General features: G+C 37.2%; 1 protein-coding gene and 1 long non-coding RNA gene across 5 annotated transcripts in view; both read left to right on the top strand.

Annotated features, from left to right (window-relative positions):
* The window catches only part of TMTC1 (transmembrane O-mannosyltransferase targeting cadherins 1), a 284,735-nt gene that overhangs the window by 31,571 nt on the left and 225,239 nt on the right, over positions 1 to 27,925 (top strand). The window lies entirely within an intron of this gene.
* Positions 11 to 26,312, top strand: LOC143691636 (uncharacterized). Its single transcript, XR_013179624.1, has 3 exons — positions 11 to 2,118; positions 2,336 to 17,212; positions 19,773 to 26,312. It is a non-coding gene; the product is annotated as an uncharacterized LOC143691636 (long non-coding RNA).

The raw sequence follows: 27,925 nt of genomic DNA, 5'->3' as shown, positions 1-27,925 counted from the left end.
GTAGGGGCTAGGGCTCGCATCCTTGCGCATTTTGAATTTTCGGCATCACCTAGTGCAGTGTATAATAACCGGAGAAGTGAAGCGTCGAGTCAGTTCTTTGTGACCTCCCTCCCTCTCTCACTTTTCCACCTTTCCTCCCCTCTATTAGGTTGAGTAAGGAAGAAGTAGCAGAGAGGAAACAAGGGGAAGCCCCACTGTCTGCCATCTTTTGGAAGCAGGGGTTGAGGGGTGGGTCTGTGAAGCTTCAAATAAGGAGAGTAAACATTTTACTGCTTCACTGGTTGAAAAGCTTTGGGCATCAGAGAAAGGGTGCTGTCGTTTTTAAGGGGAGGAGAGCTGTCTCTGACTTCCCCTGCTCTTTCTCTACACTTTGTTTTATTTAAATTTACTGCAGCAAGTATGGGAGGAAACTGAGAGAACTCTGTCTCAGAAATGTTTTTGAGGATGCAGGAAATTTGTTTTAGAGCATGGGATTTTCTAAAGCCCTTTTTTTGTTTTTTAATACTTTGTCTCAGCCATGAAAATTAACGTGGCTTTATCAGCACTTGCTCACTAAATTAGATTGCCTATTGAATAGCTCAAGCCATAGGAAAGTTGCAATTTAATAAAAACAGAAATTCTATTCATGGTATCAGCACTTTTCTACTTTGAATTGCTGTGTGTGTTCTTTGTAGACCCTTAAAACTCCCTCTTTTGCCATGTGGGAGGCCCGGGTTCGATTCCCGGCCCGTGTAGCTCCCATACCCCCACAAAACAAAACTCCCTCTTCTCAAAGTTTTTCGTTCCTTTATCTGTCTTTTTGAATTTTGTTTCATTCATTCATTCAAGTATTCATTCATCACAGATGTTTATTGAGCATCTACCATGTGCCAGGCATGTTCTTGGCACTGGGGATGCCCTGGTGAGGAAGAAAGGTAAAGACCTTGCTGTTGGGTGGCCTCCCTTCTAGTAGAGGAAATGGACAATATATAATGAACAAACGAATGCACAACGAAGCACTATGAAGAAAATGAGACAGGGTGTGGCCATTGATGGAAGGGCCTAACTGGTGGGAAGGTGGGGTTTTTTGGACAGCAGGTGTGGTCTGAGCTGACCTGAATGAAGTGAGAAGTCAGCTCTCCGCAAGGACCTGTCAGAGGGTTCCAGGCTTGAGGGTAATGAACAAACGGGGAGTAGAAGGGGGTGAGGTTAGGGGTGGACAGGCCCCAGATAATGAAGAGCCAGGTTGGCCAGGGAAGGCGGTTTAGATTTTATTCTGGATGAAACAGGAAGACTTTGGACCTTTACATTTTAAGAGTGGCAGAAAAAGGATCCCGTTTCTTTTTTTTAATGCTCACCCAGGCTGCTTTGTGGTGCCTGATGGTGGGAGGTGAGAGTGAAGCAGGGAGGAGGGTTAGGAGGCTGTTGCACAGACTGAGTGAGAAAAGAAGGGGTCTTGGTTGTTGGTGATAGAGAACAAAATGAAGAGATTTGGGATATATTTTGGATATAGAGCCATCAGGACTTGGTGTTTGGGTTGAAGAGTAGAAGAAAGGGAAAACACAAGAATCTTCTAGTTTCTGGCTGGAACAGTTGAGTGGCTTGTGGCTGTTGAGTTACCGAAATGGGTAGGCTAGAGGAGGAATAGGCTTACTGAATAAAATCACAGCAATGCATGGAATTCCTGAGGGAGAGAGAAGAGGGAAAAACAACAAAATGTTGAAGAAATCCTGACTTTTTTGTGTGTGTGGAAGACCATGGAGAAAAAGAAGACAAAACATTTAAAGAAATTGGGACTTTGTTGAGCAAGATAAAGGAGGAGGGGAAAAAAATATTGAATAAGGAAGAAAATGAGGAAATAAAGCATTGGTGAACCTTCAAGGTGGGTCAGAATTTTGACTGCAAAGAGATTGTGAATTCTCTGTGAGGGCAGGGATTGTGTTGATTTTTGGTTCATAGTTGTATCCCCAAGTCCTGTTCAGTGTCTGGCAAATAGTAGTTGTGCATGTATCTGTGGAATGAATAAGTTAATGAGTGGGTGGTTAGAGAGTGTTGGAATTAAGCATGGATAGACCACTGTCAGTAAATTTGGCAAAGAGAGAAGGGGGACGAAGAGGATAGTAACTGGAGGGATGTTAGGTTTTTTTTTTTTTTTTTTTTTTTTTTTAAAGGAAAGACAGAGAGAAGGAAGGAAGGATAGAAGGAAGGAAGGAAGGAAGAAAGGGAAACATTTTCTTGTTTTTATTGTATTCTGTTTCTCCGTATTTGTTACATGGGCTGGGGCCGGGAATCGAACCGAGGTCCTCCGGCATAGCAGGCAAGCACTTTACCCGCTGAGCCACCGCGGCCCGCCCAGGTTTTTATTTTTACTTTTATTTTAGGTTTCATGGATGTATGTGTGTGTATTCAGTTCCCCTGTAGAGAGGAGAGATGAAAGATGTAGGGGCAGAAAGAACTGAAGTGAAATATGGTCAGTGGTATGCTGGAAAATATTTAACAACTGGCTCTCCAAAGAAAGGAAATCCTGATTTATAGTGTTTGAAATTCCCATGTAAATGCTCTTATCATGGCTGATTTAAGCCACCAATGTGCAGTTGCCGGGTATAGAGGTGGAAGAGAGGTCCACAGCACAAGGTTCTGCATTACTTCCCCATACAGATGCAATTGGCATAAATCATCCAAGAGCATAGACAGTAAAATGAAGCAAATTAACTCAGAAGTGATGCCTTTTGAGTAAGTATTATCTTTGCTTTAAATATGACTTATTTAATTTTAAGTTTACGTAATGAAAGTTTTTAAAATGGTTGTATTTAACAACCAGGTTGCAGAATTTTTGAAATTTAATCATCAGCTTTTATAAGCCATTGAGAGCCATTTCCAGCACACCAGTGAACAAGTCATTGAGGAAGGGAAAGAAGCTTGTATCTGTCATCTGACCACTGTGTCTCAGGAAGCGGGTTAGCACTTTCCATATATTTATCTCATGCAATCTTCACAATATCCTTTTAGATTTTATGGAAATTATAGTTCCCATTTCTGGGAGGAAATTGAGAGTTTAAATACTTGTCTAAGTTTGCATAGTAAGTGGTAGAGTCAGGATCCAAACCGTGACAGTTTGAGTTCTGAATCCTGTGCATTTTCCCTTTTGCCATGCTCTAGAGTCTCAGGTGAGGATTTAGCTTTGGAGGAGGCAGTACGCTTATACCACTGTATGTGGGGCCTGCCTCCCTGTTGAACTCTCAGGGGTAGAAGGATTCTGGCAGGCAGCCCTGGGCCCACTAAAGAGGTGCCTCTTGATTTGCTTCTCATGCATAGAGTATAGGAGTTAACACAATGAGTTAGGTGGCATGGCTTTCTGGGTGACTTCTTGTTTTCTAAGCCCAAGCACCACGGTAGCTCAGAGAGACAGGTGATTGGAGGGCAGTTCAAGCACCGTTGAAACTGGGCCAAATTTTTACTAAGGTCACGTGTTTGTGAGGAAGAACGACCATTTCCCCTTCTTTGGAAAGGAAGTTGTCATATATTCTCCCTCTTTGGAAAGAAAAGTTGGCATCTATGTTAGAGAATAAATTTGGTTAGAATTAAAATTATTTTTGAAAATTACCCCTTCACTTTTGTCAGAGGTGATTAGATAAAGCAAAGAAAATTCAAAGAGACAACAGAGACTCAGTTTTTAAGAACTCTGATGCTGAAGACAGACGGTTTAAACCATACTCTACCACTTCCTGATTCCAGCCAAGTTATTTAATTTCTATTTTCTCATCTCTAAAAGAGGGAAAGTAACTTTCCTCTCAGACTGTGTGTCAGGACATAAAAATAATAAGCAGTGGCATTTTATTATTAGTTTAGTATTATTTGTCCATATTATGCTCCCTGTGTAGATTTCTGAATACCAGGATCCATTGTGAAAATGGTAGACTTGCTGTCTACAAGCCTGAATGAGTTCCTATGCACTTCGTTTGTTTGTTTCATTGTCTTTGTAATGTGTGCACTGTTAGGAGGTTGACGAAAAATTGTGCTAAAACAGGTAAAATATTGTTTGCAGAAGTTAACCAGACTCGGGGACATGCACATTTAGGGGGACATGCAAGTCATTTATTTAGTTGCCTGTTTTTATATATGACTTAGTGATTAGTGATTGGCTTGTGGGTGGAAAGTATAATGAAAAACCAAGAATTGAAAGTATACACTCTGGAAACAGATGAAATTTCAGTTGATAGTACCTTTTAGTGAATTACTCCATGTGAAATGAGAAATGTTTTGTATGTAGATACTACTTCCCCTCACTTGCCTCAGTCTATCAAATTTGTGCACTCATGGCTACTCCCTTTCCCACTAGAAAGTCCAGTGAATTCTTCACTCCTTATATATAGTCATTCTTTATCTATATGCATGCTTAGTTTCACATTTCAATGATAGTGCACACAATAAGCATTGAAGATAGTTCTTGGCCCAACAACTTTGTGGACCAAACTCAGGAAAAATTTCCTCTATTCTCTGCCATGCTGGAGGGTCTGTCATGGACCGTTCATTCATTTAACAGTATATATTGAGCACTTACCATGTGCCAAGCAGTATTTTAGGTGCTGGGAATCTGGCAGTGAACTAAAGTCCTGCCATTTTTACTTAAAATGGCTCATTTTCTTTCTACCTTTGTGGATGAAATATTGCTCAGATTTTCACTTTAATGGATCTTAAAACTCTTTTTTTGTAAATACCTTGCACATGGGCATGTAAATCAAGAAACTAAGAAGGGTTTGAGATTGCAGAACAAGAACACTTTGGCATTACAGTAAAATTGTAAGATAATTAAAATTCACCAGACTTAGGGAGCATATAAATATTTTGACCTTCACTCATGGAATGAGTAACCAATCTTTTAAGTGTTGTTTTAATGTTTTATATCTATAGATCTGGCATTGCACTCTTTCCCCCTAAAGTAGGAAATGATGTACAATTGAACTCCTGAGGTGGGATTTTGAACTTTTTTTCCATATATATGATACTATGAGTAGGGTGCATATGTTTTAGATCATTATTAACAGCTACATATCAGTTTTGAGAGAAACTTAGTGAGCTAATGAAGAGAGATTTGTAGGTGACAGGAAAAATGTCTGTGCTGGGAAGCCTGTATTATTGATGAAAAACTGGGTTTTCTTGTGACTCCCCACTCCCCTTACCACCATTTTATATACATTTCCTACTGACTGATCTCAGTTGAGACATTTTCAGTCTCATTCAGCTGCTGCCTTCAAAAAGGAAATGACCGAATGAAAGAAGATTAGACTTAACTAATGGAGCTACACAGAAAATACATTCATTAGAAATGAAGTTTGTGTGTTCCTTTCTGTTTACAAACCCTACTTTCATATCTCTTAATCTCCTCCTTTAAGATCTCTTAATGAAAGTGTAAACCTGCATGATCAATTCACATTAAGAACACAAACCACGTCATGAAAGTAGGCATTACCTAAAATTTTATTTTTAAAGAGCCTTTAATTGCCCCGGCAGCTTTTTCTCACTCTCTTTGCTTGTTCAAAGATGTGGTAGGCCACATTTTGCAATGAAACTTTCTCTTCTCTTGGCTGATGTAAATGTTTCAGTCTTTAGGTGTAATCTTCAGATGGCTCCATCCAAACCCCATCAGCTTATTTGGGGAAAGTAGGAACATTTTGGTGGTGGACTGAAAAAAGTAATAATTTTTAGGCTGCATTTTATGACTCTGACCAAACTAACTGTTCTAGTTTGCTAGCTGCCAGAATGTGATATACCAGAAACAGAATGGCTTTTATAAGGGGGAATTTATTAAGTTGTGAGTTTACAATTTAAGGCCATGAAGATCAAATTAAAGCAAATCTATAGAAATGTCAAAATTAAGGCACCAAGAAGAGTTTACCTTCACTCAAGAAGGCTGATGACATTGAGGTTTTCTCTTTCATCTGGAAATACACATGGCCGAACATGGCAACGTCTGCTAGCTTTCTCTCCAGGCTCCTTGTTTCATGAAGCTCCCCCAAACTGCTTCTTCTTCAAAGGTCTCTGGCTGTGTGGGCTCTTGTGGTTCTCTCTCAAAATGCTTCCTCTTTCTAAGGATTCCAGTAAACTATTCAAGACCCACCTGGAATGGGTGGGGTCACATCTCCCGCTAATCAAAGGTTGTTACTCACAATCAGGCACATCACATCTCTGTGGAGATAATCTAATCAAAAGACTACAACCTAGAGCGCTGAATTGAGCTTAAAAGTGATCTAATCAAGTGTCCAGCCTATAGTGCTGAATAGGGATTAGAAAAAATGGCTGCCTCCTCAAGATGGATCACAATTAAAACATGGCTTTTCTAGGTACATAATCCTTTCAAACTGGCATATAACTAATATAATATATATATTATACTATATTATAACTAATATAATTCTTGTAAATCATTTATTATTTATAACTATTTATACACATGCTCTTATCACTTGGATAATATCAAAATGCATCTGATCTTTGTCCATATGCATCCCAAGGTTTTTCATTGTTTACTCATAGTTTCTTTCTAACCTAGTGAGTTGACCATAGCTTTTGTTAACACCCTTCAGCACTATTGGATTGCACACATGCTTACTTAACATTAAGGTACTGGAGAGGGAGGCGGGTGATTGCTGTAGGCAATTGTCCTTCTACAGAGAGGGATTATTTTATTGGGTGAGGTGACCACACTGTGTTGTCTTGCTATAGGAGAGACAGAAACAGTGGGAAACAATGGGAAATTTATTTTTTTTAAAACATTGTTTCAGTCTGGTGTTGTCAGTTTTTGTAATTACAAACTGTATTTAATGGGAGAGTGTCTTTAGAACAGGGTTTTGTCCCAAAAACAGTCGTACATTTAATGTTCGTTGTTGCATTCGTTTACCCAAGCTGGGCTCCCAGGTTTCTTTGATGTAGCTTCTCTCAAGTAAGGAACTTAGCAGAAAAGTTTCTTTTTTTTTTTTTTTTTGGTAAAAAATTTGAAGGCAGTTTTTTTTTCTTTTACAATTTCCTAACCATTAGTTGAGAATGACATTATTTTCTCTGAACTAGACCCCAGAGTATGTGGTAAAGAAGAAATTACCTTGAGTTCATCTGAAATCTTACTGAAATTACCTCAATCTCATCTGGAAGCTTACTGAAATTACCTTGAATTCATCTGAGAGCTTACTGATATCTGTTTTGGTGCTTAAACTGAGATCACAAAAATGGAGCATTTTAATAAAATGTTACTTGGCTTTATTCAAAAGTTAACACTGAAAACTTCTTCCAAATAAATCACAGGCTAAAGGATGCAAAATTCTTTTTAATTTATGGTTAGCAGTTGGTCGAGTTCCTAACAGCTGACAGTCCCTGGTTAATTCTGCCTGGTCTTGATTGGGTACCGATTGTTGGCAATCTTCAACCCCCTGTGCCTTTCAGTCACTGGATGATAAGTTCTTCCCTTTCTCAGTACAGAGCAATCAAGCTTAGGCATCTGCTTTCCAACTGGATGCACAGGGGCATATGCTGAAAGAGAAAACTATCAGAATGTAGGCATTTCTGGTTGGCATGCTATTTTGTCACGTCGCACTAGGCTCTTGGAAGAGGATCCCAGTCCTCAAGCTTTTCCATCAGCTCAACAGCCACCATATGGAATACTCAATCAATGGCCCGCCTGGTTAAGAGGGTCGCAGCTGTGACTTCAAGGTCACCAAACATTGTTCCCTTCTTTAGCAGAACGCTTATAGGGTGGTTTTAGGGAGCTTCCTGCTAATTTCTTTGTTATCGTAGTTTGTACTACTGGCATTCAGCTTTAAATGTTTCTATTGTTCTCTTTATCTTTTTCAATATAGCCTGCCAAGAGGCTATGGAGTGATTTTAATAAAGCCCAGTGTCCATGTATCATAACATCGTAAACACTCAGTGATATATGAATAAATCTTCCACAAGAACATTACTTGACATCAGGCAGTAGATCATTGTGGTTTCAGGTAATGTGGTGGGATTTCCAGTTGGTTGCTCTGAAAATTGGCCGGCACATGTTTTGAACTGGTACTCTGTTTTGTAGATTGAATGTGACAGAATCCTGAAAGTATGCATGCTGGAAAGAGACAGTTCAAAAAATTTTCAAAAAGGAGTTTGGAGGGCTGTTTTATCCAGCAGAAGGGAAGAATTCTAGAAATGCAAATGATCTGAAAATTCTCTTATGCAGAGACGAGAGCCATGATCAACATATGTGCATCATGTAGCACCTGTGAAATGGGCAATTCCCAAGGACTAGGAACCATGTTGTGGGTTTTACATGTGGCTTACAATGGTAATTCCTGTAAAAATCTTTGAGGTAGGCAATATACTTAGCAATAAAAAGCACGGGCCCAAACGAGAGTGCCAAGTTATAATTCTGCTGTACTCCCTACCAGACAGGTAGTCATGGGCAGATTACAAAACTGTGTCTGTTTCCTCATGTGTAAATTGGCAGCAGTATTAGGTTAATGTGAGGAACAAATGAGTTAATATGTGAAAAGGGCTTAAAGTACCTGATACATAGTGGGTTCTAATAAATAGTAGCGCTAAGATTTAGTGCGCCTGCTCCACCTTCATGATTTTTAATTAATGCCAAAACAAATGCAGAATTGTGCATCTTTTAAAAAACTGAACTTATCTGTTGTATGTAGAATTGCTATTGAATCAATATCACTTTAATAAACTCAAATCATTAGACTGAAAATCAAATTATAACCAAAGACTTAACTTACGAGTTTTCTTGCATATATGACATTATAGCCATGTAGGAAGATGTGTTGCATATGGTGTAGAATTTATGCATTTTAATAACTATATATTCAAACCATGATCTCTATTACTTTATGTATAAGCTAGAAAATGTGTGTGGATTTTGAAATCATTGTAAGCAGCAGTCTCTATGAGGACATCAGCACTAAAGATTTTCCCTTAATGATTTAACCTCAAACAGAATTGGTTAAGTGTTTAAAGGGATGTATTTTTAAAAGATGAGGCCAATTAAGATATCATAATTTGGCAAAAGAAAAAAAAAAAAAGAACCATCACCCTGAGTTGAATAGAAGGAAGCCATACTGTTTGTCTTATGCTAAGAGCAGGCTATAGCCTCAGTACCTAATGAACAGCCAATGTTTTGGGTACTGAATGGTAGAGAGTTTTGTTCCTGATTGTTATGTTTTTATTATAGATTTATTTTTTTTACTTTCCATTTAGCTCTCTTAAGTAAATTTTCTTCGTGACTGTGAAAGGAACATGACTTTGTGAAAGGGATTATGATCCATACTGCAAATATGATGGAAAAAATGTTTTGGTTAAAAAAGTTGTTTAATTAAATAACTGCAGTTTGTTTTCGTGCAGTCACTGAGAGAGTATGCATTTATCCCCAATGCAGTTTGTTTCTTGCCAGTGGGTTCTACTTTATAGTACATAATTTATAGCTGTAAATGACAGGGCAAACCTTCCCGATAAATTGAGATTAGGTGCCAAACACCAGACCTTCTTTAAGCAGAAAATAAGGGGTGATTACGGCCGATGACTAAGAGGACAGTGTGTCTTCAACATTGAAACTCTCATAATTGCCCCTCGTTACTGTTTATAAGAAGCCTGAACAATTTAGGGTCAGTGATTAGTTTTGTTTTGCTTTTGAAAGAGAATAGCTATTTCCCAGGTGGTGCTGAAGGTAAAGAAATGAGAGACAACACAGGATAGTGTAAGGATCGTGGCTTCTGGATAGTAGGAAAGTTGGGCTCTACTTTTATTCTAATATTCTGTGGCCTCTGGGCCAGTTATTTTACCTCCTTGGATCCTTGTTTTTCTCATCTGTGAAAAGGTGGTGGTGGGTAAGGGTGGGATGGTCCCTTGTTATTTGATACTTTATTTAAGGTTTCTTTTATCTTTAGAATCTAATGAAGCTGTACTGATATCATTTTCCTCTTCTCTTTTTAATTAGTGTACTTTCATTGGCATGTAGTTGGAGATTGTGTAGGAGTTGTAAGTTGACCCTAAGATGTGATACACACAATGTGACAGCTTCCTGCAGCTTCTCATTTTAAGTCTCCAAAAGAGATGTATTAGAATTATTGTGTTCTGACTCTAAATTCTTAGAAAAGAGACTGATCGGCCCAATATGGGTTAGGTGTCCATTTACGTCCTGGTGAGAAAGTCCTACAAGTGGAAAAGATAATTTCACTGAAAATGAAAGATACAATGGTAGATGTATGTACATGGAATTATGAGGTACACATGCTAGAATATGTTAGCCAGCCTGAGAAGTTTAGCATGAGCTGTGTCCTAGCAAATGAGACAGAGAACTGAAGAAAAGTAGGTGGTATCTCCAGGCAAAAGCACAACTTGAGCAAAGGCACAAAGATATGCAACTAGTAAGAGAAAAAGAGAAAGAGAGAGATTAACTGTATGCAGCTCAGGCCATGAGTTGTAGGAGATGTGGCAGGGGAGGTGGACAGGGGCCCTGTCATGGAGGAACTTGTGAGAGATGCCAGTGGAATTTGACTCCTGTAGGTAAAGAATAACCAGTGCAGTGACATGCTCATCTTTATTTTGGATTCATATGTTGGAAAGTGTGATGATAAAACCAAATAGAATATACTATTTAAATGTGAAAATTAAAAGACTCAAACTGTTTAATATTGTGATGCTTTTTAGGTTGGCAAAGCAGCACTTTTGAGATTTTTGCCATAATTGAGTCCTGCACATTTGTGAAAAGTCAAAACTGTCTTCTAACCAAAATGTTCCTTGTACATTTTTGTAGTTTTGGAAGGATTTTCATATTTAAGAAAAGTTAACAGGAGCCTTGAAAGAGAATTTGTTTTCTTAGCCCATGATATGAAGAAGCTATGCCATTTATTCATACCTAGTATTTGACTTAAGCCCTTTAAATTTATAATTTTCTTCCAATGAGCAGAAATTAATGGAAACTTCTTGGGGGTAATTATTTTTTCCTATTATTCATTCAGTCTGCCAAGTTTGTAATTTTGATTTTCAGTTTATGATTAAGATCAGCACTTCTTTTTATGCATATTGGGTCCAAGCTGCTTGTGTTTTTTGTACTGGAGCAGATAATTGCTTTTTTATTTGGCCAAGAAAATGAACAGGTGTAAAACAAGTATCTTTTTCTGTCTTGGTCAATTGGAAGTTCTGCAACTTAATATTGACTGTGTTTTCTTAACTTATGTGGCCAGTGCAGCTCAGCATCCAACTGCAGTCACTAACGGTCCAGAATTCTACTGGACCAAACTAAGTTCACAGAAAGTCTGTATATCAGAGCTCTGAGAATTAGAGCTTGGAGAATAAGAAACAGAGTTTAGTTTTCACATAAGGACAATTGTATGTTGACTATGAGGACGATTTTGGTACATTTTACCCCCAAAACTAGTTATGCAATTGCCTTCCTTGTTTGTCTTTAACTGTGATGGAGCAAAGTCCTACTCAGTGAGTAGGTACATGGACCCTGGAGTCATACAGCACCCCAGATCTCTGCTTTAGCTATGGTATAAACTTGGATTAATTTATTTCATCATCTACACAATGGGAATAATTAGTAATACCTGTGTCATGAGGTTATTATAAATGAGGTTAACTATGTAAAGAATTTCACATGGCATTAGGTACAACAAAAGCATCCAATTAACAATTTATTCTTATATAATAATTTGAGGATGGCCAGTGTTTCCAGAGTTGGAGATGAAGGAGATAAACTGCCCAATATACTTATGGTGTTACTTTTCAATGTCCTGAGAATTTGGGTTTAATTATTGATTATCTCTCTCTCATGGGGAAGAAAAAGGGAGCTAATAGGAAGTGCCTGCTACAAGTCAAGAGCTAACACATGACTCAGCTCATTTAACCATCACCTTGGGTGGTAGTTAGATTCAGTTGTCAACTTGGCCAGATGAAGGCACCTAGTTTTCTTGCTGCGGATATGAGCCATAGTGCGTGAACCTCATCTGTTGCTAATTATATCTGCAGTCGGCTAGGAGGAGTGCCTGCTGCAATGAATGACGTTTGACTTAATTGACTGGTGCTTAAATGAGAGCATGCAATGTAGCACAGCCTAAGCAGCTCGGCATTCCTCATCTCGGCACTCGCAGCTCAGCCCAGGCCTTTGGAGATGCAGAAAGAAGTCACCCCAGGGAAAGTTGTTGGAACCCAGGGGCCTGGAGAGAAGACCAGCAGAGACCATCCTGTGCCTTCCCACGTAAGAACCTCAGTGGAAAGATAGCTGCCTTTCCTCTGAAGAACTAACAAAATAAATCCCCTTTTATTAAAAGCCAGTCCGTCTCTGGTGTGTTGCATTCTGGCGGCTAGCAAACTAAAACACCTTGTGAAGCAGATCTTCCCACCATACACAAAGCAAAAGGCAAGGCTCAGGAGCTTGCGTAATTTGCACAGTGATTACACAGCTAGAAAGTGGAAGATCCAGGATTTGAAGTCAGATCTGTCTGATTTCACTATGTAGGCTGCCCCAGAGTATAGAGGCCAAGTCATTTATTATTTCTCCTAGAAAAATTTAGGAGAAACTTCTAGGAAGGACTATTAAGAAATATTCTGAGGCATCATCTGATCCCCTTTCCTCTGTATCTTATAGGACACAAGTTGAATGCTTGTTGCTCATCCTTACTCTTAGCCACTTTCTTATCATGTTGAAGATAAGTGGAATTTTTCTGTTCTGAGCACTCATCAGTCTTTCTCATGAGGATATTCTTCCACCTTAAAATGAAAGGCTGGGTGGGATGTATTACATTTTCATTTGTAAGCAGTCTTCATATACAATTTTAAAAAGCCCTCTAAAATGACAGTGAGTTTTGCGGTGATGGATGCAGTCTGGGCCCCTGATTATTCTGTTAAATTTTATGTTGCATAGTTGTGTTGTTCTGCAGGGAAACTTCGTTATGTGTGGCATTTCTGGGAGATAGATTTTGTGTGTGTGAGAAAGGGGATGTTGCTTCATGAACTTATACCAGAACTTTAGAAAGTGAATGCATAACTGTGAAAGCATCTGCTGGGGACATGCTAAAGCAGTGTTTCATTTTGGTGATGGTAGTGTACTAGCGAGTCGTTAATTTTGTTTTTTTTTTTTTAAGACAGGTAATTTAAGTAAGAAAAGTTGCTTTTGTTTTTCCTTTTTTTGTTCTGAGAAATTTAAAATGTTCAGTAGCATATGAAAAATATCATAAACGCTCATTCCCATTTGGACATATTTGTTTCCAGTCTTCCTTTATTTTTCCTTTCCCTAAGGAATGAAAAAATACTTGTATAGCTAAAGTCTGTCTTAACATCGCCATTCCCTTTCCCCCCCTGCTCAGGGGTAATGACTACCCTGGATTTCATATATATAGGCTGTTTTTTAAAGACTATATGTGTCCCAACTAAATTATCTGACAACTGCTTCAACCTCTGGTTATTCTGGTCATACAGTCAATGTCCATATAGAGAATGCATTGGAAAATCTACGTGGCCAGGAAGAAAATATGCCTGTAGAAATCCACAGGTATCACCCTGCTCTGGTTTCTTTATTCTAGGAGTCATTATAGATGTGAGGAGTGTCTTTGGTTATAGAGTAACCCAGAGGGATCTAATCTGGAAATTCCTAAATTATATGATGTTGGTTCAGACATTTGACTTCTTTTCTCCTTCTTTCTTGTCACCTGGGACAACATCTGTTGTCAGTTGTTACTCAGCCTGGGGTAGCTGACATGGCTCTCCTGACCCCCTGGTTCCAGGCTCTCCTGACCCCACTGGTCCTAAAGCCCTACCTTAGCCCACCATGACTCTTAGCAGTACTCACCTTACCTTTGTACCTGAGTTACAAGTATATTCAACTTTCCATGTCCATCAACTTTTATGCTAGATTGTTTTATGAAATGTCAATTCAGTGAGTTTAATTTCGTAAGTATTTATTAAACACCTACTAAATCATGTTCTGTTTTTGTAAATTGAATTCCAACAATTAATTCTACAGAGTATATTAAGCATCATTAGAATAAAAGCTAAAATTTATTGAGTATTTACTATATCTAAACAATATTGTGAGCACTTTACATATGTTAACTCATTCAATCCATATGGCACTATGATTTTCCACATCTTAGAGATGAGATGATGGAGTCATGGTGTGGATGGTGAATCGCCAGGTATAGTGCAGTTAATAAGTAGATAAGATAGAAATCACACCCCTGTAACCTGGCTCCTGAGTCATTGCTCTTAACAAATTCTCTACTTCTTCTAATGCAAAGAGAAAGCCAATTTGAAACTATCTTGTACCCCCGAAAAAACATGTGCTTTAATCTTCATTCATATTCCTGGATAGCATCTTTTTTTTATTGTTTCCGTGGAGATGTGACCCACCCAATCATGGGTGGTAACTTTTGATTAGATGGCTCCATGGTGATGTGTCTCTACCCATTCAAGGTGGGATTGCTTATTGGAGCACTTTAGGAGGGAACCATTTTGGAAAAAGCTTCAGTGCTGACAGAGCCCACACAGCCAGAGATCTCTGGAGATGCAGACAGAAAATGCTTCTGAGGAAGCCTTATAAAATGAGAAGAGAAAGCTAGCAGATGTTGCCATGTGGCTTCACAGCTGAGAGAGGTGTCTAGAAGCCAGAGACCCCAGCAGATGCCAGCCATGTGTCTTTCCAGCTGATAAAGAGTTTCTGGACAGCATTGGCTTTTTTTGAGTGAGAGTAGCCTCTTATTGGTACCTTAATTTGGACATTTTCATGGCCTTAGAGCTGTGAACTTGCTACTTAATAAATTCCCTTTTTAAAACTTTAAAATTTCAAAAATTCCCTTTTTAAAAGCCATCCTGTTACTAGTATACTGCATTTTGGCAGCTTTAACAAACTAAAATAGTGGGAAATCTCATTACTTACTCAAGGTAAGTGACCTTGGTTGTCAGTTGAAGGGTGACATTTCCTTGCAGATCGCTGAGGGCTATGCCTTTGTGAGGGTCCAGCCTTCTGCGTGGGAGATGCTTTTTCCTTCTGTCATAGGCTTTACCTCTGCTCACCTAACCCAGGATCAGCTTAGTACTTGATGAGACCATAATTAGGATATGATTGGTTGTTTAACCATTAGATATTTTAACTAGCCTGGAATGAGCTAATGTTGGTTACCAAAGCCAAATACCATTGAGAAGCAGAAGTTATATGGAAAGACCCACCAAGTTATGTTTTAATTATGTTTATACAGAATTAGAATAAACCTAGTCCCTTTTCTCACAGTGTAAGTTAAAGTGACATTAGATGTCTTGAGGCAGAAGAATCCTGTTGCTTGATATATCTTTACTATAATTGCAAAAGAAGAAGATAAAAACTCCAAGCCACCAGTTACTGGAATTAAAGTAACATTAAATGATATTAAGAAATGGGTTTATCTGAAACATTGCTAGTGACAGTCCAACATGAAGAATGTGGGAAACTTGGCACATTCTTAAAGTCTTTTGCTCAGATATTTCTATAGTGTGATTCATAACATATATTTACTTCACTTGGTTTGTAGAACTATCAAAATAACTTATGACTTGGCTTATTGGTGCACATCACCCATCTGCTTTACTGAGGCAGTCCAAAAGAAGTGTGTACCAAATGTGAGGGGAAAATGCAGGGAGAAAGACTGATCTCTTGGGAAAGGAGTCAGGGGCTCAGTCATGTGAAAAATTCTTCAATCTCCTAGTATCTGCTTGAAAAAACAGAGCATGCCAGCTATTCTTCAGGTCAGTGAAGGCATGTGGCATTATTAGAGACAGGTGAACTCAGCAGTGTGTTTAAGAAGAAATAAATCATCCCTGTGGATATCACACTTGCACTTTCCTGAAGTTTAAGAGACAGATGCAAATGTAAAAAGATTAAAAAAAAACAGTATTAAATTAGGAAAGAATGAATCATAGTTTAAATAGGTACCTTTCATCTGCTTAGTGATAAAGCAGATGTATCAACATTTATTTTAGGACACATTAGTTGGATAGAATAAAAGAGTCGTGGGATTACTGTGCTGTGCAAAGGCACAGAGACTTGAGCAGTTATATCAGAAGTAAGTTTATTTTCTCCAAGTAGTATTGGATTTATGTCTTCAAAGAAAAATAATTTAACAGTCTCAGGTTCCTTAATGTTCTGGGGAAATTGCAATGAAAAAAAAATGGCCTTGGATTGCCAAACCAAAAAATCGAGACGCTTTCCTAGATAAACAGTAGAGTTAAGCGGAGCAATGCTGAAATGAGTGAAGAAAAGAGCCTAATGTGTTTGGTACAGAAAAACTATTGATGGCACAGAAACTGAGGGAAAGATTGATAAGGAGTATATAAAAAAGTAGCTCATAATAAATTCAGGATCACGCTTGAGGCATGGAGCCAACCTGGTTGCAAATTTTGTGAGGTCCCGGTTAGAACAGGGAGAAGGCAGAATGTATTTGGAAGATGGCCATTTTTATCAGAATGTGTTAACTTTGGAATGAAAAGGGAAGGGAATGGGTGAACAGCTGGGACCATAAACAACTTTCTGGAGGACATTAAGGATTTCCCTTGATGGTGGCATTTTGTCAATCAAAGATCTTCCCAGGGGTGATTGAAAGAGATCACCAAGGTCCTGGGCCTGGGAGAGCTGATATTGTCCAATGTAATTATTCCTCTATGGTTCCGAGAAGGTGGAGAAGGAGGGAGTGATGTGGGGTCTCTGGATCAGGCTGCCTTGTTCGAATCCAGCTCTGCCCATCACAATACCTTTAACTTGACAAATTACTTCTCTTAAATTTCTGCAAAATGAGAATAATAACAGCATCTACCTTATAAAGTTGCTTTGAGGGCTAAGTAATGCAGTGCTTGGCATTGCATATTAAACAGTGTGCTAGTTGGCTTTTCTTTACTTATCTCATTTAAGCCTTAGAACGTATCTAACTTGGTTTTATTGTTTCCATGTCTTACATGTGATAAAATGAAATGCAGAGAAAATAACTTGTCAGAGTAACACATGAAGACACTATTTGAATCCAGGTCTTTTTTGATCCCATAATGATATTTACTCTATTGTGATGCTCAGCCTAGATGAGAAGGTCTTGAAGCATTATTAGGAACCCATAGTTGAGTACAGAGGTGGAGGTACAGGTTGGTTCTGGAGCCCTTAGGGTGTAATGGAATGATGTGGCTTGGTAAGAAAAAGCCAGTTCAAATTTGAGTTGTTATACTGCCTTTAACTTGTGTTAAGAAGGCCATGCAGAAAAAGAAATACAAGGCATCAAAATTGGAAAGGAAGAAGTAAAACTATCACTGTTTGCAGATGATATGATACTATACGTCGAAAACCCGGAAAAATCCACAACAAAACTACTAGAGCTAATAAATGAGTACAGCAAAGTAGCAGGCTACAAGATCAACATTCAAAAATCTGTAGCATTTCTATACACTAGCAATGAACAAGCGGAGGGGGAAATCAAGAAACGAATCCCATTTACAATTGCAACTAAAAGAATAAAACACCTAGGAATAAATTTAACTAAAGAGACAAAAAACCTATATAAAGAAAACTACAAAAAACTGCTAAAAGAAATCACAGAAGACCTAAACAGATGGAAGGGCATACCGTGTTCATGGATTGGAAGACTAAATATAGTTAAGATGTCAATCCTACCTAAATTGATTTACAGATTCAATGCAATACCAATCAAAATCCCAACAACGTATTTTTCAGAAATAGAAAAACCAATAAGCAAATTTATCTGGAAGGGCAGGGTGCCCCGAATTGCTAAAAACATCTTGAGGAAAAAAAACGAAGCTGGAGGTCTCGCGCTGCCTGACTTTAAGGCATATTATGAAGCCACAGTGGTCAAAACAGCATGGTATTGGCATAAAGATAGATATATCGACCAATGGAATCGAATAGAGTGCTCAGATATAGACCCTCTCATCTATGGACATTTGATCTTTGATAAGGCAGTCAAGCCAACTCACCTGGGACAGAACAGTCTCTTCAATAAATGGTGCCTAGAGAACTGGATATCCATATGCAAAAGAATGAAAGAAGACCCATATCTCACACCCTACACAAAAGTTAACTCAAAATGGATCAAAGATCTAAACATTAGGTCTAAGACCATAGAACAGTTAGAGGAAAATGTCGGGAGATATCTTATGAATCTTACAATTGGAGGCGGTTTTATGGACCTTACACCTAAAGCAAGAGCACTGAAGAAGGAAATAAATAAATGGGAACTCCTCAAAATTAAACACTTTTGTGCATCAAAGAACTTCATCAAGAAAGTAGAAAGACAGCCTACACAATGGGAATCAATATTTGGAAACGACATATCAGATAAAGGTCTAGTATCCAGAATTTATAAAGAGATTGTTCAACTCAACAACAAAAAGATAGCCAACCCAATTACAAAATGGGAAAAAGACTTGAATAGACACCTCTCAGAGGAGGAAATACAAATGGCCAAAAGACACATGAAGAGATGCTCAATGTCCCTGGCCATTAGAGAAATGCAAATCAAAACCACAATGAGATATCATCTCACACCCACCAGAATGGCCATTATCAACAAAACAGAAAATGACAAGTGCTGGAGAGGATGCGGTGAAAGAGGCACACTTATCCACTGTTGGTGGGAATGCCAAATGGTGCAACCACTGTGGAAAACAGTTTGGCGGTTCCTCAAAAAGCTGAATATAGAATTGCCATACGACCCAGCAATACCGTTGCTGGGAATCTACTCAAAGGAATTAAGGGCAAAAACTCAAACAGACATTTGCACACCAATGTTTATAGCAGCGTTATTTACAATTGCAAAGAGATGGAAACAGCCAAAATGTCCATCAACAGACGAGTGGCTAAACAAACTGTGGTATATACATACGATGGAATATTATGCAGCTTTAAGGCAGAATAAACTTATGAAGCATGTAATAACATGGATGGACCTAGAGAACATTATGCTGAGTGAGTCTAGCCAAAAACTAAAAGACAAATACTGTATGGTCCCAATGATGTGAATCGACACTCGAGAATAAACTTGGAATATGTCATTGGTAACAGAGTTCAGCAGGAGTTAGAAACAGGGTAAGATAATGGGTAATTGGAGCTGATGGGATACAGACTGTGCAATAGGACTAGATACAAAAACTCAAAAATGGACAGCACAATAATACCTAATTGTAAAGTAATCATGTTAAAATACTGAACGAAGCTGCATCCGAGCGATAGGTTCTTGTTTTGTTTTGTTTTGTTTGTTTTGTTCTTATTATTATTACTTTTATTTTTTTTTCTCTATATTAACATTCTATATTTTTTTCTGTTATACTGCTAGTTCTTCTAAACCGATGCAAATGTACTAAGAAACGATGATCATGCATCTATGTGATGATGTTAAGAATTACTGATTGCATATGTAGAATGGTATGATGTCTAAAAAAAAAAAAAAAAAAAAAAATGGTCAGCACAATACTGCCTAACTGTAATGTAATTATGTTGGAACGCTGAATGAAGCTGCATCTGATCTATAGTTTTTTTTTGTTTTTTTTTTCTTTCTCTTATATATTTTTGTACTTTTTATTTTTATTTGTGTTTTCTTTGTGTTATCACTTTATTTCTTTTTCTGTTGTCGTGCTATTTCTTTCTCTAAATCGATGCATATGTACTGAGAAATGATGACCATACACCTATGTGATGATATTAAGAATTACTGATTGCATATGTAGAATGGATTGATTTCTAATGTTGTGATAGTTAATTTTTTTTAATTAATAAAAAAAAAAAAAAAAAAAAGAAGGCCATGCAAATGGAATGTGGAAGAGGCAAGGCCTCTGGACATCTCAGTGGCCATTGTTTCCCAGCTGAGTTACTCATCATGTCATTCTACTCTGAGACCCATTTAATGGTGACAATGCAAGAGCCATACCTTTAGCATGGCTGATCATGAGACCCACACTATCCTCCCCAAAGTATAAATATTTTTATCTATCATCTTTCTGTTATTTATTATTGTGGTAACATATGAATAACATAGAATTTGCCATTTTAACCATTTTTACATGTATGATTCAGTGGCATTAATTACTTTTACAATGTTGGTGCAATCATCACAGCTTTCCATTACTAAAACTTTTTTCATCTCCCCAAATAGAAACTCTGTACCCATTAAGCAATAAGTTCCCCTTCCCCTTCCCCCTGACCCCTGATAACCTTTAATCTATTTTCTATCCCTATGAATTTACTTATTCCAGATATTTCATAATAAATGGATTCATGGATTATTTGTCTTCTTTTGTCTGACTTGTTCCACTTTAGCATAATGTTTTCAAGGTTCATCCATTTTATAGCACATTTCAAAATTCATTACTTTTTATGATCAAATAATATTCCATTGCATGAATCCACTGCATTCTGTTTGTCCATTTGTCTGTCAGTGGATAGCTGTATTGTTTCTACCTTTTAGCTATTGGGAATAATGCTGCTATGAACATTGGTATACAGGTATCTGACTGAATACCTACTTCTACTTTGGAGTATATACCTAAGATTGGAATTGCCAGGTCATATGGTAATTCCATAGTTAACTTCTTAAGGTGCTCCAAACTGTTTTCCATGATGGCTGCACTATTTTACATTTCTGCCAACAAGACACTAGCACTGCAATTTCTCCGTATCCTTGCCAACACTTCTTACTTTCCATTTTTCAAATAATAGCCATGCTCGAGGATGTGAAGTGCTAGCTCCATGTAGTTTTGATTTGAATTTCTGTAATGGTTGATGATCTTGAACAACCCTTCATGTGCTGATTGGCTACTTATATATCTCAGGAGAAATGTCTAGTCAAGTCCTTTGCCTGTTATTTAATTGTATTATTTCCTTTCTTATTGTTAAGTAGTGCTTTATGTATTTTGGACTTTAAATCCTTATCCGATATATGATTTTAAATTTTCTCCCATTCTTTAGGTTTTCTTTTCACTGATTGATGATGTCCTTTTCTGAACAAATATTAAGAATCCATTCTAGTTTGATATCTTGATATGTGCTAAACATTGTCGTAAGAGTGTATTATTTAATACTTAAACTCTTTGAGGTAGGTACTATTGTTATCAACATTTTACTGATTAGGAAGTTGAGGCTAGTAGTTGGTGGAACCACATTAGGCATGAGATTTGTCTTAAAGCCAGGCTCCTAACTATGCCCCGTAGTGCCTTTTTCTTGGCATGTACAGATTGGCTTGGTGCCCATCTTTCAATGCTTTCCTACTGGGTTTCATCCACTCAAAAAACTTTCCTTGCTGCCATTGGATTATGTGTTGTATTTCTGGTTGCCATGGCTTGCCTCCTTTTTTCCCTACCGCGAAACCTTCTGTGTCCACCCACTCGATGATTGCAAGTCCTTTGAATACTCCTTCCAAAGTACCCAGCCCGGTCATACTGCCCCTTATCCTGAGGCCCACTGCACTTAGTATTGCTTTACTGATTTTGCAATTATCACTTGCCACCATGTATTCGTAACCTTCATTATGTGTGCTTTTCTTTTCATAAAGATTTCAAAGCCTTGATGGTATCTTTTTTTTAAATTCCAACAGTGCATTAACATTGTATCTTGCACAAAGTTTATATTTAATAAATATCCTTAAATTGACTAACTCCTGGAAAAGAATACTCTGATCAAAAAGAAATAATCATAATACATATCTTAGCTCGTAGACATGAGAATAAAGTTGCTTGAATGTTCTGGTAGTGGAAAGGAAATGAGAAGAAATAGTAGGCATGAAAAACGGTTGGGTAATAGAAGGAATTTACTGGGACCACATGGAAGTTGATATGCTGACAGATTTGGAAGCATTAAGTCAACTATGTGCCCAAAATCTTTAAATGTACAATGAAAAGCATTAACTAATGAGACTGGAAAAATTTGACTGGAAAAATATGTGTACACTTGTATAGCTGTATAGCAGCCGACTTTCACTTAATTTTTGTGTTTTTCTAATGGTTAAAAGTATGAACATTTTCTTATGTAGTGGTATTATTTGATTTTCTAACTTTCAAGTAAATTAAAGAAAGACAATTTAGAAATAAAATTAGTACAAAGTCAGAAATTTTACTACATCTTTGTACATTACCTTAAATGGAGCAGACAGTTTATAAACAATTTTCACACTTTCTTCTTTGTTGCAAGAATATAAAATTTGCTTTCTGCTGCTTAAATAATATCTATATTTTAAACTGCTTTTCTGGACTATTAGACCATCTAGCCCATTTTTGTCTTTGTTGAATTAGATTCTCTTTTAACTAGAGTTCACGGAGAAAACTGCAGAAGATAGATTTTTGTTAATTTGACTTTATTATTCCGTAGAAACTCCTTCTTCCACATCCTAATTCCTGACCTTTCTCAAAAAAAACTGTAGAATTTACTCCTGTTTCATTTAGTGTTACTAGAGATGTTCCTTGCAAAAGAATTTGTGACCTTGAAATATCCCAAACTTTCCTTTTTCTTGACTATTTTCCTATCTTGTCATCAAGACACTGTATTTTTGAAAGAACAGAATGTAGTTATTTCATGTTATCTCTGTAGTACCTTGCATAAAATAGGGATTTAAAAACTTGTGCTTAGCTTTAAGGTATATCAGATGAAGTCAAGAGTTTGGGGTTAAGAACTCACTATACTCTCCTAGAGCACCAGGTTTCAGTATATTTTGTCCAAGTTTTTGTGGCATTTTTATTCTCCAGATATAGTCTTAAACCCCTGACTGTGAAATGGTTTTCTGAAAACTGTCCTCTTCTTTTCTGACTTAAAGAAGCAATCTCATGGCCTAAAGTGGTACTGGCCAATCTGGTAGCCACATACTGAGTATTTGAAACATGAGTAGTCCGAATTGAAATGTGCTTTATATAGCAGACTTTAGAAGACTTAGTATAAAAAAGTAAGCTATTTCATCAATAATCTTTTAATATTTTAGTACCTACCATAATGATCATACTTTGGATAGTTGGGTTAAGTAAAATATATTATTAAATTAATTTTACTATTTATTTATTGTTTAAATGTAGCCACTAGAAAATTTAAAATTCATATGTGGTGCATGAAAACAAAACAAAAAATTTCTTGGTAATGCTACCAAAGATAGGAGGTAAGGCCCCTTTTCCTATCTTGAACAAATACTGAGTAAAATTTCTCCTTCTGATTTCTGCTACTTTTGTATGCCAAGTGAATCAATACTAAGTTGACCATGAAGATTTTGGAACCTAAGAACCATTATTATCGAGTTTACTGACTCATTTACATATGTACAATTTATTCTTATTGGGGACAGTTGATGAAAGAGCAGGTGACCACCTCTGTTGGCCTCAGAAAATAATGAAATCATCTTCATGGGGATGTAGATGGCAGTGCCATCATCCACCTCTGCTGTAGATGGCAGTGCCATCATCCACCAGTGACCTTTTGCAGAGATGGTCTTTCTCAGAGGTGGCTCTAAATGTGGGATATCTACCTGCTTACAGCAAATTGACTTCTTTTTTTTTTTTTTTGACAAGGGTGAATAGAACAAAAGATACCCTGACGTCTCCTGGTCTCCAGGCATGTTCATTATTTGATGAAACTTTCGGGCACATGTGGAAAGATGATTTTGCACAGCCTCAAGCTCAGAACTTTAAGTGACACCCAGTACTAATAAGACATTTAGCTTAAACCATCTGCCTCCTAAGAAATGTAGCAAACTACATTTAAAAGATTTTTTAAACCCAGCAAGGATATTGGTATGTGGGATAGTTCTTGAGCAAATGCTGGGAGTTGTGCTGCATGTAGTACTTTGATCTGATGGAAAAGCTGCAAAACTCACTTTTCCTGTGTTTATCATTAAAATCTCACTTCCTCAGGTAAAAATAGTTTCAAAGTCTTTGATGAATGAAAATAAGTTCATTTGTATTCAGATCCATCCCGTGCTTAATTTCAGCTGTGCCCCTTCCATGAGGTCCTGAGTTCCTTGTGTGGCTTCTTCCCCATCGCGCCTGGCCTTTTTATTTTGTGCCCTGTAATTTCAGCCAAAGGTAATATTCCTTTGAGGTGAAGAAACCTCTAGCATCTTAATAAAGCTCCCTCTTTTTAAAACATACAGAAGATACTTAATGCTGTCTTTGTGGCCAGTCCCTGCTGCCCAACTCTTTCCTTCTGTAGTAACTGCAGAATGCCATTGCTTCCACAAGGACCTGTGAATGGAAAGCAGAAAACCCTCTAAATGTATAACATTCAAAATAAAGTTCAGTGTTTTAGTACCCTAAGTCCCTAAGCTTTCTACCCATGAGTTGGGATTCCTGTTTCACTATAATCCACAGCTGTATATATTATATGCAAAAGCTCAGACTGTGTGTTTCAGAACATCAGTCTGGGACCAAAATACTGAGCCTTTCCTTTTTCTTCATTTTTCTTTGATCATGTGGTACTGTAGCACACGCTCAATAACTTATGCATCAGACTTCTCCAGATGCAGAACTCCCATGACATTTTGTGTTGTGCTTTCCTTGCTGTATTTTGATATTTGGTGTGATTTAATTGCATTTGACGATGCTCTTTGCCTGACCAAGGAAGAGCAGCAGTGTTACATTCCTGCTGTGCTCAGTGGGGCCTCCTGCAACGTTGTAGTAGGTCGCTTGCTGTCCTGTTACCATGTGCATGCAATTCCTTATCTCTTAACTACATCCAGGACTAATTTTAAGTTACATAGATACTTGGAAGGTAGAATCTTTTATTTGTACATTTAATTTCTGAATATAAAGAAGTCTTGCCAACTTTAGAATCATCTCTTTATTGAGGCTATTGCCCTCCCTCGATTCCTAAATTTTTTCTGGACTGTCCTAGGAATGTTTTTATTACACACTGTTGATACCCAGCAATTATTCCAATTGGGGGCACCATGTTAGTATGTACAGCACTTAACTGGGGATGAGATTTGTAGGATTGTTAAAGGATAAGAAGTACAACAGTGTCAAATTGTTATCAAGGTTGTAATGAGTGTGGAGAGAAGCTAGGAAGGATTTGCAAAACAATTGAAGGGAAGCTAGGGTTGATGGCCCTCCTGGGGGAACCCAGTTGGTTTACCTTTGTTTATATGCTTGTCTTGACCATGTGCCTTATTTCCTCTTGCACTGACAGAATCCATAGGTGGAGGAGGGTTTAATTAAAAATCTAGATAGGACTTCTCCAGGGTTATATTAAGATCTGGGAGATGGTGGAATCTCTGTTACTAACAGAGTAAATGTTGTATTTAAATGTCCCTGTTGTCTGTAAACAGCAGCTTTCGTGTTAATTGTTTTGCTTACAGTAAAGATATCAAAAACATCTAGTGAGCTGGTTTAAGACATTGAACAGGCAGAGATGAAGGGAAAGTCTGGGCGCTTTCACCAGACGGGTTGTGTCTCTTCCCTCAGCCTCACTTTCTGGATTCTGGGCATCTCTGGCTCTCAGTGGCAGTGCAGACTGCAGCTCTCCCAAGCTTGCGGGTTGGGGTGGGGTGGGGGAGTGTCCCCTGGGACTGCATTGTTGTTTCCAAGAGCAGTGTTAGAGGAACCAGAACCGGTTCTGCACTGTTGTTTCCTAGAGCTGTGTTAGAGGAACCAGAACAATGTGTACTTTTTTTTTTTTTTAATTGTGCTCTGGCCTGAATACTTGGCATCTCAGTCAGGCTGTGGAATCCTGGGTCTAGTAGCTCTGGATATTGGGTTTACAAAAATTTAGTAGACCAGAATGAAATTTATCTCCTCTTGGCAGGTAGCCTATTTGGATTCAGTTCAGTTCCTTGAAGTATCGTTTACAGTGGGAAAAGATATAGTTTTGAATTTGAATATTGGGCTTTAACAACTGGAGTTTTCTTAATTGTTTTCTCTCTGGAAATCAGTTCCAGGGTATTTCTGATGGCATTGAAATGTTATTTATGGGAGATTGAATGCTATAGCAAATAATTGGCTGTTGTGAAATAGCAGATCAAATAAACTTCTTTCTAGAAATGACAAAAACTTCAGTACTGGAGCATCTTATCTCTGTAGGGCATATAATAAATTATGAAGTAGGGAAAAATAATACATTTTGTAGTATTTTGTCATTTATCTGGGTGCAGCATTTTATAAACAAGATTATGTACTGTTAGTCTTTGAATTATACCTTGTTTACATGATTATCTGTCACTCAGAATGAGAAATTACTACAGTAAGAATTTGGCAGAGATGCAGCCACGTTTTATAATGAATTTTAGATTGTCATTTATAATTAAAAATGTGAACTATATGACATTTTATCTCCTGTTTCTTGGCGCACTTTTCTAAAATGTTGTTATTTAATTCAGTTTTTTTGTTAAATTGTGGGTAGATAAAGAATTGTATTAAAATTTATGTAAAGTTTAAAAATTAGCTGTAACTTGAGTCCCTGTGTATTGTGTCTCTTGTCCCCAACTCATTTTATTCTCAGTGTCCTCAGAGGTGATATTATCCTGATTTTTGTGCTTATTTCTCCTTCCTTTTTTTATGGCTTTACCACATATGTATGAATACTAAAATGACATATTTTCATTTTTTTGCATGATTTAAAAATTTGTATAAATGGAATCATACATTAAGTATAATTTGTGACTTGCTTTTTTTATTCAACACCTCATTCCTGAGATTCATCTGTGTTATTAGCATTCATTTCCACAACTGTATAATATTGTATGTAATGCTATATAAGCCATAGAATAGCGCTATTAATGTTTACCCAGAATATGATTGAAAGAAACCTGGGTTTCCAGTTTGTTAATATCACAAATCATTCTTTTGTAAAAAATCTTTTACATGGCTCCTTGATGCATATGTACATGAATTTTGCCAGGTCATGTTCCTAGAAATGGCATTTTTGTGTCATTAGGATATGAATATTTTCCTCCTTATGAATGAATCTAGTTATTTTTCTAAGTTGGTTGTACTACTACATACTCCACTCAGTAGAGTATATGTAATCATATTGTTGGGTATTTTTGTCAACGCTTGATGCTTTCGGACTTTAATATTTACCAGTTTACTTTGTGCGAAACATTATTTCACTGTATTTTAATTTGTTTTTCCCTAAATATTGAGAGAGAGAGTGTATATTCATATGCTTATTATTGGACATTTGGATTTTCTTTTCTGTGAACTGCCTTTTCATGTTTTTTTTAATGTTTTTATAAGGTTATTAATTTTTATGAATTAGAGTTGATTTACCAGTCTTTTCCTTTATGGTTTGCATTATATGTTTCTTATAAAATCCTTCTGTTTTCTAAGATTATGAAGAAGTTCTTTGATATTGTATTCTAAACATTTTACTGTTTTGATTTTATATTTGTTTGTAATTTACCTTCAATTTTCCTTCCCTCCCTCCCTCCCTCCCTTCCTTCTGAAAAGTCCAGTCCTTTACCTGATCAACAGACTGCCATAAAATAAGTTTGTGTGTATATATATATATATATATGTTTCTGAGTTCTCTATTCTGTTCCTTTGTCTTCTCGATGCTAGTCCTACCTAGTCTTAATTATATAGCCTTAAAGAATTCTAATATCTGCTCAAATAGCTGCGCTCTCGTTCTTCTGTATAGTTGTCTTGGATATTTTTGAAATTGTTCCATTAAAATTTTAGAAGGTTTTGATTGCAATTATGTTGAGACAGTAGATCAATTTGGACAGATTTGACATTTTAATCATACAGTTTTATTACCATGAATTTGGTATATTTATCCAATTATTTAGGTCTTCTTCAGTGTCTTTTCAGATGTGTTGTAATATTTGTTGTAAAGCGCTCATCTTCCTAGGCTCCTTATTTTTTGATGTTCTTATAAAAGATATCGAAAAATTACATTTTCCAACCTTTTGTTGTTAGTACATAAAAATAAAATTCATTTTTGAGTCTTGATTTTGAATTCAGCAGCATTGCTAAACTCCTTAAT

The sequence above is a fragment of the Tamandua tetradactyla genome, chromosome 7 (assembly GCF_023851605.1).
Source record: "Tamandua tetradactyla isolate mTamTet1 chromosome 7, mTamTet1.pri, whole genome shotgun sequence".
In the NCBI taxonomy this organism is placed as follows: domain Eukaryota; kingdom Metazoa; phylum Chordata; class Mammalia; order Pilosa; family Myrmecophagidae; genus Tamandua; species Tamandua tetradactyla.
This window is presented reverse-complemented; position numbering and strand designations above follow the sequence as displayed.